We start from the raw sequence: 18,732 nt of genomic DNA on the forward strand, positions 1-18,732 counted from the left end.
TGGCCTCGGGCGAACGTGCGCTAAACAAATATAGTTAATATAACATAACAGAATCGGAATACACAGTAATATCCTTGTTCCCATGCGCTTCTAATGCCATTATAAGAGCCACAAATTCTGCCACTTGCTTAAAAATGTGAAGGCAATCTTGCGCTTGCTACTACTTCAACTGTCCCGCTCTGCTTTATTTTTACTACTGCGGTCCTGGTATGTCTCTCTCCTGTCATCTGGGCTATAGTTGATGACCCATCAATAATGAGTACTTCCCCTCCTTCGAGGGCATTATCTTCTGTTTTTTGGGAATGTCGTCATAATGTTCTGTGTATGTAGTACAGTTGTGTACATAGTCTCCCTCCTCTACTGGTTCAACTATGAATGTTGCAGGGTTTACAATTCTGCACCTCACTATTTTTATCGACGGATTCAAGATGATCACCTCATATCTGGATGCTCGCTGGGTGGTCAATGTGCTCTTGGGCTTTTCAAGGATAGCAAAAAGGGAATGTTCACATAAAATGTGGTGCTGCACCCCATTGTGGTATTTGCAGACGTCTCTACTGAAAATGCAGCAGCAGCCAATGCATGTTCCCAAGGGTAGTGTCCTTTCATCACTGGGTCCAAAAGTCAACTATAATAGGAAATTGGTTTGTGCCCTAAGGTAGTCTTCTGTTTGAGTACCGTCATCATTACTCTGTTGGAGCGTGAGCACAAGCAGAATTCCTCATTATAATTGTGAATCCCTAACACCGGGGCCGTGCATTTTGCCTCTTTCAATTCCTCGAATGCTTCAGCCATCTCTTGTGTGCATGTCAGGTTAGCGTCTCCTTAAAAGGGGTCTCGTGTATGTGCTATAGTCAAAGACCCTGGGCCTGCAATAATTACAGAGACCTAAAAATTGCTGCATTGTCTGGGGTTACTTTCCTACCTTCCTGTGATATTAACTGTCCAATGTACAACACCTCGCCTTGCCCACCGCATCGCTGCTCTCTTCCCCAACTTTCAGTGCTATGCAGATGATACCCAGCTCATTTTCAGGCTACCCTCGGCCTCCTCCTCTCCTTCCTTCATCTGTGACTGTCTGTCTGCTATCCAGTAGTGGTGTGCCGCCAATGACCTCTGCCTTAATGCCAGTAAGACTGAGATTCTACTCATCGGCACACCCACTCCCTTCTTCCCTGCAACTCTCTGGCCGGCCTCTCTTGGCCCTCTTCCTGCTCCTACATGCAAGGCAAAAAACCTCAGGGTCATCTTCGACTCTGCACTCTCCTTCTGTCCTCACATTTCTGACGTCTCAAAGAAGTCACACTGCCAGCTGAACCTCCTCAGAGGTATTCTTCCTTTCCTCTCCTCCCCCCAGAAGCTCACTGTCTCCAGAGCCCTGGTTCTCTGTAAGCTGGACTACTGTAACAGCCTCTATCCAAATCTGCCTGCCTCTACTCTCCGCCCTCTGCAACTCATCCAGAACAGGACTGCAAGACTTGTCCTTGGCCTCAAGCCCAGGGACCGTATCTCTCCAGGACTGAAATCTCTGCACTGGCTCCCAGTGGCTGCGAGGATTAAGTTCAAAATCCTCTGCATTGTCCACAAGGCCTTCTGGGGCCTGGGGCCGAAATACCTTCAACTCTCTCTTCCTAAATATCTTCCTTCTCGAGCTCTTCACTCATCCGCCTCCAACTCCCTCAGGGTCAGCCGCTTCTCCAAGCAACGAGTTGGGGGTAGATCTCTCTCCGCGGCAGGGGCCTCCCGCTGGAACAGCCTTCCTGCCTCCCTGAAATTTGAGGAGAACCATCTCTGGTTCCGGAAGCACCTCAAAACCTTCCTCTTTGCTTCTGCTTTCTCTCCCCCTCTGCCCTGCTAAATTCCTGATTGAAACTGCGCTGAATCTGCACTGGGCACTCTCACTGATCTCGGTCCCTGGCCCAGCCACTTGCCCCCTGCACTGCCTCCCTGGCAACCCCTGCACTGCGGAAACTGTCACTGTATCCCTACAGCCCCCCTCCCAGCACTAGTCTGAACTTACCTTGCACTTGCCACCAGCTGGCCCTTTATTATTTATCTTATTATTCTACTACCACTGTACTGCACTTTCCCCTCTCCCTTGCCCCTTGCACTTTCCCTTCCCCTCTTCCCATGCACTTGCGCGATCTGAGTGACACCTGGCCTAGTAAGATCGTGGTCTGTCTTCCCTTTGTCCCCCCTCCGTGCCTCGTCACGCCTTGAAACACTTGTGTATAGGCGCGTTATAAATGCCATTTCATATCATATCATATCATACCTCATGTTGGAAATATTGCAACTTTACCTTGTCCACCTTGTAACCCTTTTCTACTAACACTGTCAACAACTGCACTGAGTCTTTTCGACACTGCTCTTCTGATTTGTTACAAATCAAGATACCGTCTACATACTGAATAACTGTTGTGAGAAACCAGAGGGTGTCTCACCGGCTAGTCCCTGAGTATCTCTCTCTCAGGTGGCCAGGGCATGGCTTTCGCCTTTGGATCCAGACCCTGGGGGTTGACCAGTGCACGAGGATCACCTGGTTGAGGCATCCTCAGGGAGTGAGGGTTAGATAGCCAATGGTGAGACGCAGTATTCACCCTTATTTTGTTTATCAAACCCATTTAGGATGCTGCGAGATCCCAACTTCTCTATCCCCCCGTTTACACAAACACTAGGCCAAGGAAGCGGATGACTGAGAATAACAATACTGACTTGCATACATCGTACTGGCCATGTCCCGCTAATCGGGTCAGGCTAAGTCAGACACTTCATCCTAAGTGCATACACCTGATACCAATTAACTCTCCCTGCACGAATAAAAGGCAGAAACCAAAAGCATACTTGGAAAAAGGCAGAACACGAGAACGGGCAGAACCTCCGGGACGAAGGCACACCTACTGGAGCACAGAAACAGAGCAAGGGACGAGAGCAGCGGGCCGAAAACCCCAAGGCTTCTCTATTGGAGATTGTTGCCTCACACAGCCCCGAAAGACGCGTGGAGAAGGCCAGTTCCCACAAGTGGAGATTGCATTGTGTTTCAAGAACGCCAGCGACCCTCCCGGGTGAACGACAGAGTTGAGGAGACGAGGGCAAGCCTGTGGTACTAACCTTGATTGGAAAATTGTAAAACGCCAAACAAGAAAGAAACGCAGACAGGCAGTGAGTTGGCAAGCGACTTGAGAGACCACTGTGTGTTGTAGTGAATGAATTAGCCACATCATATCACAAGTGAAGGCTGCACGCATGTGGAGGAGACGCGAAGAAAGGCAGACCTGTGAATGAACTTTGATGCAAAGAACAGCTGGAAAATCAGCGATACTAAGTAACAGAGTGGTCCGGTGAAAGGAAATAACCCACTCAAAAGTCTCTGTGAAAGCTACTTTATTTAAAGCAAGAAAGCGAATGAACAATAAAAGTAAAAGAAAGAAGATTAATTCCTAGAGAAGGGAAGAGTGAATTTTGAGTCAAAGTGGTCCTGTAGTGGTCTGACAAATAAGTCACGCGCATTCGAAAGTCTTCGACATCCGAAAGGGGTCTGAGCCTGGCACAGGGAGACCCGAAGTTTGTGTTGCAAGTTATTGTGAATGGTCTGAGCCAGACTGAGGGAGTCCTGAAGTGAAATAAGCTTGGGGAAGGGACCCTCCTTGTAACTTGTGTTGAACATTATCTGAGCCTGACAGAGGGGGATCTTTTGGGAATGTTTTGGTAAGACATTGGGCCTCATTACACGGACGGCGGTAAGGGTTAACGGTCACCGTTAATGGCAACGGTGACCGTTAACCCTTACCGCCGTACTACGAGGTCCCTTTGCGGGTTGGAGGAATTAACGCCTGCTTCTTGCAGGCGTTAAGTACCAACCCGCTAAGGGACCTCGGAGCTAATTACGGCACCGCAGAATTGCGGTGCCGTAATTAGCGCCTTCCCCATTCCCATAGAGCCCTATGGGGCAGAAATGGGAATGGGGAAGGGCAATGGCGGAAGGGGGATTTACCGCCCCTCCAACCTTGGAATGGGGCGGTAAATCCCCTTTCCGCCAAGGCGGTGCCGGTAATTTACCGGCATGGTCCAGGGTGCTAATAGCACCCTGGATTACCGCCTTCCGTGTAATGAGGCCCATTATTTTTTAAGAAAGAGTCTTGAGCGTGGAAAGCCAGGCCGGCCTCGATCCACAGCTTTTTGAACTGTATATATTGTCTTGAAACCGAGCCAGAGTGTGCGTTCCTGCCTTCAAAGATCGCCTTACTCTGTGCGGCCTAACGTGGGGAGGAGAGCTGGTTCAGCCACATTATCATTTGAACACTGATCTTTACTTTTGTAGACATTTTTCCTTTTCACGCGTTTTGTACAAGAGATAGGGCAGGCATTAGGGTTTTGTTAGCATAGGCCATTTTGATTTGACAGACTCCACTAGGACTGGGTTATTTATTATTTGATGGTCAAAACGACTCTCATCTTAGTTATAGGGCAGAATGGAGTTTTTCCAATCCCAACCATTTAAATTAAGGTTTTACAAATTGTATCCATTGTGTCAGCTTCGGCTTGTGATACCATGCCTCCCCTACATATGGTGTCAGACTTGGCATACGACTCAATTGAGACACATTGGGGGACCCTATCATTCCAGAAACTTAGTCACCAAGCCTCAGAACCCTCTACTGCCACAAAAGAATCCATAGGCTTTGACATTTGTAGCAGCAGAGCTGCCACTATCCCTCCAGGGAAAACAGTGATGATTCCCACTGACTTAGTCCTAATACTCCCTCCAGGTTGTTATATAAAATTGGCTCTGCAATCTGGCCTGGTCTGGAGGTTTGGTCTAGATGTCTTGGCAAGCGTCATAGACCCAGACTTTCAGGGAGACATAACTGTTCTACTACAGATTGAAATACACTGAGGAGACAAAATTGCACAGGGAATTCTGGAGAAGCCTCTATTTCCCTTTTTTTTTTAAACTTGTTTATTTTAAATTCGGTTGCACAAGCACAGTTGTCACATCAATACTTAGACCATGATTTGACTGAGCATTATAGCAAAACATGACTAAGAGAACACCAACCGATTCCTCTACACCCCCACCATTCCCTCCTCTTGCCTCCCCCAACTCAAGCCACCCCCTGATCCGGCGGGACGGATAAGAACGCCCAATAAGAACACCACATGTGTAGGTACCAGCCGGGCTGTCCTCATTTGCGCCAGCACTGGGGGTCAAAGGATTGATTGAAGTGATGGAGGCAAATTGGAGAATAGTACCAGCATAGGAGCAGTTTGTGAGCACATTCTCGATTAGTGATACAGAAGGAGGAGGAGTGAGTTCTAGTCCAAATATCCACCCATGTCTGGGCTAACAAAGGATGGCCCAGGTCAGTCTCCCATTGTGACATGTATGAGGGTCTCATGGAAAGTGAATACTCTTGCCGGAATTTATAGAGACTGGAGGTCTTCCCCCTTAGTGGCAGTCCTTGGAGGGTGAGTATAAGGGGGCTGGGAGTTTGTGTGGCTTCCCGTTGAACTTGGGGATGAGAGCACCAGTGCCGAAGCTGTGTGTATGAAAACCTATCTGTTTCAGCCAACTGGAAGGTCACTTTACAGAGTTCAAAAGTTCGGGGCTGGCCATTTTCAAATAGTTGTCCCCCCGCTACCCAGTTCTTGAAGTTAAATGGGCACAACCCAGGAGAGAAGGCCGGGTTATGAAAAATTGGGGAGAGTGGGCCAAGACCACATAGGATGCCTCTATTTTTCAGAGCCCAATCCCACATACTAAGGGTGTTTTTAGTGGATGCCAAAATCTTTGCCCATATCTTCCGCAAGGGGGGCAGGATATGTGGGAGAAAGCGGAGGGGGAGTGGGAGACAGGACTGCTCTAGCTCCACCTATTTCAGATGGTCAGAGCCCAAGCCCCAGGCATGGACATGTGCCGATTGTGAGGCTACTTGATATTTACGTAAATTGGGGACACCCAAACCTCCCAGGCGGGAGCTGCCCATCATTACCTTCTGAGATATTCTCGCCTTCCTGCTCCTCCACACGAAACAGAGCATTTTCCTCTGCAAATGCAGGAGGGGAGAGAGTGGGATCGTGGTGGGCAGGGAGGAGCAGGCATAGAGAAAGCGTGGAAGAAGGTTCATTTTGCAGGCAGTTATCCTCCCAATGAGGGATATTTCCTGTGAGGACCATCAATCCAGGTCCTTCTCCAGTTCCTTAAAGGGGGGTGGGGGGGGTGAGTTCAGATGGTCCGGGATATGGACTACCAAGTGGGGAATAGACTTTTTGTTCCATTGGATCGGGCAGAGGGGTTTCAGGTCTTCCCATTTCCAGGACTCCAGGCCTAGGCCTAGGGTTGCAGACTTCCTGAAGTTAATAGTGAAACCCGCAAGCCTCCCAAACCTGCGGAGATCCTGAAGTGAGGATGTCAAAGAGGGATGGATATCTGTTATGGAAAGTAGGACGTCATCAGCATAAAGTGAGATCTTATGCTGGGAGGCGCCGACTGGCAGCCCTCTAATAGTAGGATCCATACGAATCCGCCGGGCGAGGGGCTCGATCACTAGGGCAAACAGGAGGGGGGTTAGGGGGTATCCCTGTCTGGTTCCACAGGTCAAGCGGAGGGGGTACGATAGACTATGGTTAACCCGGAGGAAAGTTTTATGGGATCGATAGTTGGCCAGAACCATTTTACAGAATGTCAGGCCAAAGTGGAAGGCTTCCTAGGTGAGTTGAAGAAAAGTCCAGTCCACTTTATCAAAGGCCTTAGAGGCATCCAGGGCCAGCAGGGCCAGTTTGTGTGAATCCTGTGTCGCTATATCTTTCAGGTTCAGTGCCCTTTGGATGTTATCTCCGGTGGACCTGTTCAAAATAACCCCTGTTTGATCTTGGTTGATTAGGTTGGACAGGGTAGCCGCCAGGCGGTTCGGCAGGATTGTCTTTTTTTTTGTTGAATTTTTTAAAATTATTTTATAACAACACTCCAAACATTGCAAATAATTAGGACTTCCGTATTTAAGTTTCACAACATAACATTACAGAATACACTCTTCTGCCCCCCCCACCCCTGTAACTCGAGCCCCTGTGTCCATGTCATCAGCCTGTTCATCTTCAGGCGGGTCTAGTGCCATTATCTCTTCCGTGTCATCATCACTGTCATCGGCCTGGGATGGGCCCGCCATTGAAGCCACCAGTTGTCTCCATTCTATTAGGGATCCCACCTCCCCCCCCCCGCTGACCGCTTCGAACCAAGCAGCCGTTTCTGCCTCTGCCCACTTCATGAGGTCAGCCCACCACATCTCTATCCTAGGCCTAGGCGCTGCTTTCCAGCACATTGAAATTCGCTGTTTGGCGAGGATGTAGGCCAGGTCCTTCATCTTACTAATGTGCCTCAGATTACGTGGTCTGGGAAAGCCCCCAAGCATGCATGCCCAAGCTGACTCCACCTCCAGCGTAATGCCTTTTCCTGCCAGGCGTATCTTCAGTTCTGTCCAAAACCTTCCCACCTCCGGGCAAGCCCAGAACATGTGTAGCATCCCAGCTTCCTCCTCCCCGCACCTAGGTCATCTCTGTGTCAACTGGCCACCAAACATGGCAATTTTACTGGGGGTCAAGTATGCTCTATGTGTAACATATAGTTGAATCTGCTGGAGCCTCGCGTTCCAGGACACCTTCTTATGATACCTTTGTGCTCTATCCCATTGCCCATCCGACATGGGTTCTCCCACCTCTTCTTCTCAGACTCGCTTCAGTTGGAGCAATTCCTTCCCCACCTTGGTCCCCAGTAGCTCATATATGCGGGCTATCTCTTGCCCACCCTCTGAGATGTCATACATCGTCTCAATGGTGGCATCAGGTTGCTCTGCAAGCACTGCCGCCAGCCACCTTTCTCGCACTCGTTTAACAATTCTGGAATAGGTAATGTGTTGACCTTTATGCACCCCGGTGTCCTCTATTAGCTTCTGGAATTCCAATGCCTCCCCCTCCTGCCATATGTCTCCCAGGGTAGCCAGGCCCATCGGTTCCCAGTATCTACGGGCCCCTTTTATCAATTGGGGGTCCTCTCTGCACAGCGCCAACAGCGGCACCTGCATGGGGAACGGAGCCGGATATCCCACAATCTGCCATGCCCTATGCCACACCTCCCAGCCAAGCACCAGCAGCCTCACCATTCCTAGTACCTTTGTTTTAGATATCCACACTGTCTCTCTAAGGAAGTAGGGATCCGGATCCATACACAATAACCTGGTTTCAGCCGTTTCTTCTTCAGACAACCACCTGGCCACATATTGCAGCTGTCCCGTCAAATAATATAACTCAAAATTCGGCAGGTTTATACCTCCCCTGTGACACAAATTCTGTAATTTCCAGAGGGCCACCCTGTTCCTGGAGTTATGCCTTATGAAACCCCTGCACAGACTGTGGAGACTGGCAAAGAAGCGCCTAGGGATCACATACAGGATATTTACAAAAAAATGTAAAAGTCTGGGCAGGCCTACCATCTTAATCAGAGCAGCTCTCCCCATCATGGCCAGGGGTAGTCTGGACCAAAATCCCATGCTATTTTTAATGCTTTCAACTGCCTTTTCCGTGTTGTGTTTGTGTTCTTCTCCTGTCATGTTGTATATGTCAATTCCAAGATATCGGAACGTCTCAGCAATACCGGTAGGCTCCTTGGTAGGGCACGTCTATATCTCCCCAAGGTGAACATGCTGGATTTCTTGGGGTTTACCGCTATGCCCGAGAGGGTAGCGTATCGTTCCATCACCTCCAGGATGTATCGTAGGTTCTCCTCTGGGAAGCGCAGATACAACAGTATATCATCGGCATATAATGATATAAGATGCGAACCACCCGCAGTGTGGATCCCCATCTCCCCATATTGTTGTCTAAGACAGACTGCCAATAGCTCCAACGCTAGAATATACAGCATAGGCGACCAAGGGCAGCCCTGTCTAGTGCTCCTGCTAAGTTGCCATTTATCTGAGATAGTGGCGCCTGTTTTGACCCTTGCAATTGGGGAACTGTATAACATTTTGACCCACCTTAGATACCCTGGCCCCATTCCATATTCTCTCAGAGTCGCTAGCAGCCAGGGCCATCTTACTGAGTCGAAAGCCTTAACCGCATCCAGCAAAACGATTGCCAGTTCACCCAGGTCCTTCTCTGTTTGATCAATAATGTGGTGTAGTCTCCTATGATTATCGGTTATGTTCCTGCCAGGGACTTAGCCCGTTTGGTCGGGGTGTATCAGGCTGCCGATGACTCGCTTAAGCCTGTTTGCTCGCACTGCTGTGAGGATTTTGCTGTCCTGGTTAAGCATCGATAGGGGTCTGTATGACCCGCAGTCTGTGCTACGCTTACCTGGTATTAAAAGCGGGATGATCACCGCCTCCCATAGGGACTCTGGCAACCTACTGTGCTCAAACGCCACGTTAAGCATGGCCAGCAGCGGGGGGAGCAACTCTTGTTTATAGGTTTTATAGAATTCGCTGGGGAGCCCATCTGACCCCGGAGCTTTACATGTGGACAGGTGCTGAATCACTGTCTCTAGTTCTTCTGAGGTGATTGGGGCATGCAGGTCTGCCCGTTCCAGATCATCTAAGGTGGGCAAGCCTACGTCTTCTAGCGTTTCCTGGATTTCTTGATCCCTTTCTTCACCTGCGTCCTCATAAAGACGTTTATAGTATCTAAGGAACTCTTCATTTACTCCCTCTTGGGTATCCCAGATCTGACCTCCCTCTAATTTCCCTGATCACCGGCTGTGATGGTTCACTTTTATATAACCAGGCCAGCAATCTGCCCGGCTTGTCTCCCCCCGCATGCTGCCTCTCGACATATTTCTTGTAGCTTAATTTACATAATCTGTCCCAATGCTCACTGCTGGCTTGTTGTAGCAGTCTCATCCTGACCCCATCCTCCCGAGAGGTGCCCCCCCTGCGCATTATGTCTTCCAACTCCCTCTCCGTTTCCTGCAACTCTCGTTCTATGCCCCCCTGGAGCCGTCTGGATTTTGATATGGCTACGCCCCGCACTACAACTTTAAATGCCTCCCACACGGTTCCCACAGATCGAACACTTCCGGTATTAACATCGAAGTAATCAGTGATCGCCTCCCTCAGATCCTCCCGGAATCCCGAGTCCTGCAGGGCCTCAGCTCTGAGTTTCCACGTCGGGATTCGCGCTCTAGGGGGTTGGTGTCGCCACTCCAGGACCAGGGGGGAGTGGTCCGAAAGCACTCTGGCCTTATATTCCACGCCCCTCATCTCGCCTACCAACTCGGCAGCAGCAAACACATAATCCAGCCTTGTGTGCAGGTCATGTGGTGCCGCATAGTGTGAGTACTGCCTGTCTTCTGGGTACAACTGCCTCCAGACATCTACGAGTTCAAAATCTCTCAGCAGGGCCTGTAACACCTTTGCAGCCGGGGTGGGTTTGTCTAGTTTACAATCTGATATGTCCATTTTAGGATTCAGTGTACAGGCAAAGTCCCCTCCCCATAGGATCGTGCCACCTAATAGGGGGCTAATTTTGCCATATAGAGTCCTAAAATAAGCCGCTGTATCTTGGTTAGGGGCGTATAAGTTTATGCTGCTCACTTCTCGGTTTTCCAACATCCGCTGCACTACTATCATTCTGCCTTCCAAGTCCCCTGTAGACTGAAGCAATTGAAATGGTACATGAGGTGCTACCCATGTGATTACTCCTCTTGCGTAAGCTGATATGTGGCTCCCGCAATGCTCCCCCTCCACTTTCTCTTAACCACCTCCAGTTTCTCCCTAGTAAGGTGGGTCTCCTGTAATAATGCTCATTAATCCTCATCCTTCTTAGGTACATCATTACTTTATTACGCTTCAAGAAGTTATTGAGGCCCCTCACATTCCAGGTGACCACTCTAAGGCAACCCAACGCCATTTATGCAGTATCCCGCCTAATATAGCTCCCAATTTGGCTCGTTCCCCACCCTCTCCCAACAAACTCCCCCTCCCCCCTTTCCCAACATCAAACCCCAACACACAACCCCTTCCTTCCCCCACCCCACCTAGCCCCAACAAATGCCCAGCTCCATCCCTGGATCTCAGGCGACCCCGCGTTTGGTCCTGCCTCGGAATGCTGAGGGCAGGAACCCGGCAGGGTGTCACCGGGCTACCGGTGACCTAACTAAGCTTCTCCTTATGGGGGTATGAGGGCTGGCTCTGTAAGGCTCCCGCTCTATTATCAAAGTTTCTCGGTGCTAACGGATCATACACACTTGTATCCCTGGCCATGCCCGCCCATAGGCTACGTCTTACGCTATAATCAAGTCCCATTGTCTTAGGCTGTGACACCCATGGTGCCACAGACACATGTTACTTATCTTCTCCTCCTCCCGTCTGGATGCCCGACTCTTGGGGGCAGCTCTGCGTGTCCAGCCACCCCATGGCATCTTCTGGGGTTTCGAAAAACAAGGTTCTGTTCTTGTGGAACACCTTCAGCTTTACCGGGTAGAGCAGCATATACTTGTGGCCTGCTTCACGCAATCTTCTTTTTACAGTCCCAAAGTTCATGCGTCTACGCTGTACCTGCAGGGTGTAATCCGGGTATGCGGTTATGTTTGCTGACCCCCTTCGTATTGTTCCACCCTTCCGAACGTGTTCAAGGATTTTTTCTCTGTACTTCGGTATCTTGGCGATCACCGGCCTAGGGGGGGTTCCCGACGGCAGCCTTCTCATCAGGGCCCTATGCACCCTTTCCACCGCAAACCCCTGGGTCAACACTCCTCCGGTTATCTCCTGCAGCAGCATAGATTCAATGTACTCCGTAGGGTTGGGTCCCTCATCTCCCTCTGGCAAACCAACGATGCAGATGTTATTCCTCTGGACGCGTCCTTCCACCTCCTCCGCCCTACTTTCCAGGTTACCCACACGTTGTACGAGGGCATGAAGTTCCGATTTATGAGTTGCACAGTCCGCTGTGTTCGGAGCCAGCTCTTTTCTAAGTTCCCTGTGCGTTCTGCCAGTGACCTGATATCTTGCCGGAGAAGATTCACCTCCTCCTGCACCGCCCCAACTTTGAGCTCTAGTGCCGCTTTCAATTCGGTCATAGCCAGTCCCATTTTGGTCTCCCAGACCACTTTCAGGTCAGCAATCGCAGCAAGGATCTCCTGGTTCGTGCCCATAGTGACTGCGCCCCCAACGGGGGTTTTGTCCTTGCTCCTGGCTCCTTCTGCTCCCGGTGATGTTCTGGCATATTCATCAAGCATGGGTTGCTTGCCCTTTGTTCTTAGAGGTTTGCTGGTCATCATGTCGTGCCAGAGAAGTGTAGGCGAGCCCCGCCGCTTGTGGCTACTGGCACCAGTGAGGTTTGTTAGGCAGAATCCTGTGCAGTGCCCTTAGGGACCACTACACACAATTAAGACTACAGGTGGCAATGCAAGTTTTACCTTTGGTACAAGCCTGTCCTACTAAGTTATAGTGGTAGCAGTAGCAGAGCAGCCAGGCTTATTTCAAGAGTATATGAGCAGTAGCAGAGATTACACAAAGTGAGCACAATTACTGTGACTCAAGCAAACAGTGACTGAAGGTTTCAGGTAAAAAATATAAGTACATTTATTTTTAAACCTTCAGCTATAAACACAACACCTCTATTAAACTTTAAACAAAACCACACGTTAAATATACTACAACTAACCAATTCACTTTGTACAGTAAGTCTCAAGATAAGTACCCTGTGTTTGAATGAACCGGTGTTATGAACAAAACACGATATTGCGGATATGGTTGCGGTCACTTTTTGACAGTTCGGTCTACTAAATAAACGCGTATCCGTGACATGAAATGCTACGGGGCAAAAACACGCTTAGCACCTGAGATACCCAGAGGGAGTTGGAGGCAAAAATCACAGGCAATATTTAGGTTAGGCAGACAGTATCGACAAACACTCAGAAACAGGAGTTCAAAAGTTAAAGGGTCGGAGCCAGGTTTAGATGACACAGGAGGCCTGTGCCGAAGATCACACCATTCGACAGTTCACGATTCCGTATAGCCCAAGAGTACTTGAATATTGTCAATGTTCGGAAGCAAAAGTTATAAGAAGGAGGGAAGACAAGGACGAGCCTTGGAGATGAAGAAAAGGGGTTCACCCAGTTTCCTCGAGTAGAACACAGTGCCTTATTTCCATGATGGAGCTGGAGCCCTGGTAGTTTTCCCTGTTGGTTTCCCGCAGACCCACGATTCCTTGAGCTTTGTTGTGAAGAAGGACGTCTGAAGGGGGTCTGCACCACACAGGGATGAAGCCGGCAGCAGCGGCAACGAAAAGGTATGCTCCTTAAAAACAGGAGAGGCTCAGCAGGTGGCTATCCGGACCACTACAGCAGTGTGCAGCGATTTCGACCACGGCGGAGATCTTTGGCTGAAGAAGATGAGCTGGTTATCGCCACCAGGCTCAAGGGAAGAAGACTCCGGACTGGATCTTCTCTTAGTTGTCGAAGGGTAGATAGCTCAGGACTGCAGCAGGGCTGTGTTCGAGTAGAACACAGTGCCTTATTTCCACGATGCAGCTGGAGCCCTGGTAGTTGTCCCTGTTGGTTTCCCGCAGACCCACGATTCCTTGAGCTTTGTTGTGAAGAAGGACGTCTGAAGGGGGTCTGCACCACACAGGGACAAAGCCGGCAGCAGCGACAACGAAAAGGTATGCTCCTTAAAAACAGGAGAGGCTCAGCAGGTGGCTATCCGGACCACTACAGCAGTGTGCAGCGATTTCGACCACGGCGGAGATCTTTGGCTGAAGAAGATGAGCTGGTTATCGCCACCAGGCTCAAGGGAAGAAGACTCCGGACTGGATCTTCTCTTAGTCGTCGAAGGGTAGATAGCTCAGGACTGCAGCAGGGCTGTGTTCGAGTAGAACACAGTGCCTTATTTCCACGATGCAGCTGGAGCCCTGGTAGTTGTCCCTGTTGGTTTCCCGCAGACCCACGATTCCTTGAGCTTTGTTGTGAAGAAGGACGTCTGAAGGGGGTCTGCACCACACAGGGATGAAGCCGGCAGCAGCGACAACGAAAAGGTATGCTCCTTAAAAACAGGAGAGGCTCAGCAGGTGGCTATCCGGACCACTACAGCAATGTGCAGCGATTTCGACCACGGCGGAGATCTCTGGCTGAAGAAGATGAGCTGGTTATCGCCACCAGGCTCAAGGGAAGAAGACTCCGGACTGGATCTTCTCTTAGTCGTTGAAGGGTAGATAGCTCAGGACTGCAGCAGGGCTTCACCGGGACAGGGTAGTTGCAGCAGCCGTCGCTCTCTCCGCTTCTTTTTGGTTCCTTGTAGTTCCAGAGGCGACTCTGGCTTCTAGCCCAAGAGACCTGCCTTTTATGCGCAAAAACACCCATTCACGCAGCCTGGCTGTCAATCACGCAGCAGGGGGGTTGTCCAGCCGGGACAACCACCTCAGCCAATCATGGCAAAGTGCGACTTGGGTTTCCTAGGATACCCTGTGCAGGGGGTGACTACACCCCTCCCTCACATTCAGCCCACCTAGACACCCAGGCGCCTTGAGGAGGGCTTCTCTGCAGAAGCCCGCCAAAAAGACTGTGAACAAAGAAGGAAAACCTAGTTTGCCCCGTAAAATAAAACACAAGAAGGACTTTAACAAAAAGAAATGGTGAATAAACCCAACCGGAGCCAAAAGAAAGACAATTTGGTCAAGCGGGTTTATGTTCGAGGCTAATATAATAGCCAAGAACAGCACCACATTTATCTAATATAATCGCGGTAGAAAAGGTAGGGTAGATACCACTGCCACCAGCCAAGTCTAAATGTTAAAAGAGCAAAACAATGCTCAGGGAGGTACAGACAGAAAAGGGGTACAGATTAGCCCTCTCCAGTACTCCATGTAAGATGGGGTGTACTGGGTCTGTGGTAAAAATGACTATGTAAAGTAAATGGCAACTTTACCTTTCTCAGGGGGACAGTAGTCAGCCCCAGCAAAATGGAGTCAGAGGGAAGTCCAAAAGACAACCCTGGGTTACTACACTGAGGGTGCGGTGTAACCCATACAAGAACAGGGGCACCTGGAGTGGTGTGCTCCAGTGCCCAAGATCACACAATGAGTAAAAACACATAGGCCAAAACACATGTAAGAGTGGAAAAAGATATACACTCTTACCAGGTGGAAAAATAAACTCCAGAAATCCAGCAAAGCTGCTGGGGGACTCACTACGTGAGGGAAATTAGAAGGAGAAGGAGAATTCTCCCTAACAAGGTTAAACTGCTATTGGTGTCAGGGCCCAGCCGGGCCACGTAAGGGGTATCCTAAAGCTGCTTGTTTTGCTCCAGGAGTGGGCTGTGTCCTCCCACGTAATAATGTAAGTTTATTCAGACCTCTCGAACCCTGAGCTCCAGCCCCAGTTGGTCCGGGCCTTCGGGCGTCCCTCCAGAGCCCGCGGAGCCCACCCAGCATTTTGCTGGCCCAGCGTGTATCACCCCAAGACCCGACAAGATACTGTTGCTTCTCGCCCAATGGTGGTCACGTTTCACGAACAAACTGTGTTGAAGGTACCCACGAGCCCCCAGTCCAGCCCCTGAAGCGGGCCGTGTCGTCCTCCGTGGTAATACGGGCTATTCTGCTCACTCAAAGCTGGAGCCCCATCCCAGCGGCTCTGTTTGCATGCGTGCCTTTTGTGGTGTAAAATGTGGGGGCCTCAGCACTGTATTACGGCCATCAATGTCACCAGGCACTGGCCTCATCCAGACGTCCGGCACACGGAGTTACCGGCCTCAGTGCGTCCTGCTCATGCCTATGGGCTGTGGCTCATGTGTCCCCCACCCAGCTGGTGCAATCCAAAAAAATGCAGTTCTGTAGCCGTGTGTGCTGCTGTGTTTCGGGCTCGTTCTCTCCAGTTCGACTCACAGATGCGGGCGCTCGTGCTACTCCGCTTGCAAGTGTCCGTGGGGGACCAGCTGCGTGCCGTTTGCCAGGTGCAGCGCCTACCTCCTCGGGCCCCTCGCCGCCGAATGGGGCCCCAACCGCCGGGCGTCTGCACGCTCCCCAGCGGCGTCACCAAACACTGCACGCTCCTCTGGAGCCGGTCCCAGCTTTCTTTGCTGCCCGTGCGTCCACTGCCGAGGCGGCGCAGGGCAAGCGTCACCACCCACAGCGTGCCAGCCAGAGTCTCCCCGAAGGCCGGCATCACCCACTGCATCCATGCATCTCAGGGCCACAGCGCCTCAGGGGGCCCCCGTCCAATCGGCAACGACACTGCCAACTGAACAGCGTCAGACTTGGAGCTGTGATCTCTCTGTCGTCCAACGCACAGGCGCCGCTGTAGGCCGGGGGGGGCGATCCTCCTCCGCTTCGCACAGCGTCCCACCAACAGTGCTATCCGCAACCTCACTCTGCATCACTCCTCGTGAGCTCCGGTGCCAACATCCCGACTCGGCAGGGTCCTATCCCACCAGCAAAGGTCCTCCCCTGCTCGCATACACGCCGGGCTCCACCCGTCCCTCCAGGACATGACGGGCACGGTCTCAGCTGCGCCTGGTCTGCCACCTCTCCCCACGACGCAGCGGCCAGATTATATGGCCCTTTGTGTGCCATCCGCCATTTTGTTTAGCCCCAAGGCACGGGCCTCCCAGTTCTTCCGACGTCCGTTCCACGCCCGTTCAGCGACAGATCGGGCCCTCATTGCGCTCCAATTGTGCCCCAAATATTCATGTTTCCATAGGTGTGCGGCAGGGACATGTGGCTAAGGTAAAGCACGTGCATGTCCCAGGATCAATGTCGCATCCGCGGGAGCCCTCTCAGAAAGCGTCCACTCAAGCGGCCATGTAGCCACGCCTCCCGCCAGGATTTTCTAATAGATGTTAGCATCAATGTTTAGTAAAGAGATGGGTCTATGTGAGCTGTTTTCCCTGGGATCTTTGCCAGGTATACATAAGAGAACGGTTATAAATTCCTGCATCGAGGGGGTAATGGCGCCTGAGACAGCAAAGGAGTTGAAGAGGGCAGTCAGCTGTGCTGTGGGGGCGAAATATCTTATAAAACCTTGTTGTGAACCCGTCAGGGCCCGGGGCTCTAGGCTTCAGTGACTTGATTGCTGCCTCCACCTCCTGACCTGTAATCGGGGCGTTCAAGCCTTCCCTGTCAGGCCCCTTGAGTTGTGGAAGGGTGGCACCCTGAAGGTAGTTCCTTTGTTCAGCTTCATCCCAGGGGGATGCCGACATAGCTTTGGAGAGGTAGGCAGCTGTAAATTGTAGTTTCACCCTGTCTGTGTATTGGATCTAGCATTGAGGGTCGCACAGGCCCACTTTGGTGTTCCTTCTCTTAGTCTTGGCTTGTTTCTCCACTAAAAGTCTGTTTGCTTTGTTGTTCTTAGTGCAATATCTTTGTTTAGTTTTGCCCAGCAGATGAGTGTTAGGGAGAATTCTTATTTCATGGCTAATTTCCCTTACCTAGTGAGTCTCTCAGCAGCTTTGTTGGATCTCTGTAGTTGTTTCTTTTCCACTTGGTAAGAGTGTGAGCTTTTCCCCACTATTACTAGTATTTTTGCTATGTGTTTTTACCTGTTTTTGGGATTGTGGGCTCTGGAGTACATCACTTCAGTAGCCCCCTTCTTTGTGTGTGTCACACAGCACCTTCTGTGCAGTGGCACAGGGTTGTCATTTAGACTTCCCACCAACTCCATTTCCGAGGTGACTACTGTCCCCCAGAAAAGGGTAAAGTTACCATTAACTTTACTTAGTCAAAACTAACCACATATCCAGTACACCCCATCTTACATGGAGTACTGAAAGGGTTAACTCTTAACTCTTTTCATCTGTACCTCTTAGAGCATTGTTTTGCTCTTTTAACATTTAGACATGGCTGGTGGCAGTGGTATCTACCCTAAATTTCTACCGCGGTTATCTTATATAACTGTGGTAATATTGAAGGCTATCGTGTTAGCCTCAAGCTTAAACCCGCTTGACCAAATCCTTTTTCGTTTTGCTCCGGTGCGGTTTATTCGCCATTTCTTTTTGTTAAACTCCTTCTTGTGTTTTACTTTGCGTGGTAAACTAGGTTTGCCTTCTTTGTTCACTGTCTTTTGGCGGGCTTCTACCTAGACGCCCTCCTCAAGGCGCCTGGGTGTCTAGGTGGGCTGAATGTGAGGGAGGGGTGTAGTCACCCCCTGCACAGGGTATCCTAGGAAACCCAAGTCGCACTTTTTCATGATTGGCCAGGGTGGTTGTCCCAGCTGGACAACCCCCCTGCTGGGGGATTGACAGCCAGGCTGTGTGAATGGGTTTTTTTTCGCATAAAAGGCATGTCTCTTTGGCTAGAAGTCAGAGTCGCCACTGGAACTACAAGGAGCCGAAGAGAAGCGGGGAGAACGACGGCTGCAGCAACTACCCTGTCCCGGTGAAGCCCTGCTGCAGTCCTGAGCTATCTGCCCTTCAACGACTAAGAGGAGATCCAGTCCGGAGTCTTCTTCCCTTGAGCCTGGTGGGGATAACCAGCTCACCTTCCAGAGCCAGAGGATCCTCTTCCTTGGTCGAAATCGCTGCACACAGCTGTAGTGGTCCAGATAGCCATTTGAAGAGCCTCTCCTGTTTTTAAGGAGCACACCTTTTATTTGTTGTCGCTAATGCTGGCTTCATCCCTGTGTGGTGCAGACCCCCTTCAGACGTCCTCCTTCACAAAAAAGCTCCAGGAATCTTGGGTCTGCGGGAAACCAACAGGAACAACTGCCAGGGCACCAGCTGCATCGTTGGAATAAGGTACTGTGTTCTGCTT

This window comes from Ambystoma mexicanum, chromosome 7p (assembly GCF_040938575.1).
Source record: "Ambystoma mexicanum isolate Mex_15411 chromosome 7p, UKY_AmexF1_1, whole genome shotgun sequence".
In the NCBI taxonomy this organism is placed as follows: domain Eukaryota; kingdom Metazoa; phylum Chordata; class Amphibia; order Caudata; family Ambystomatidae; genus Ambystoma; species Ambystoma mexicanum.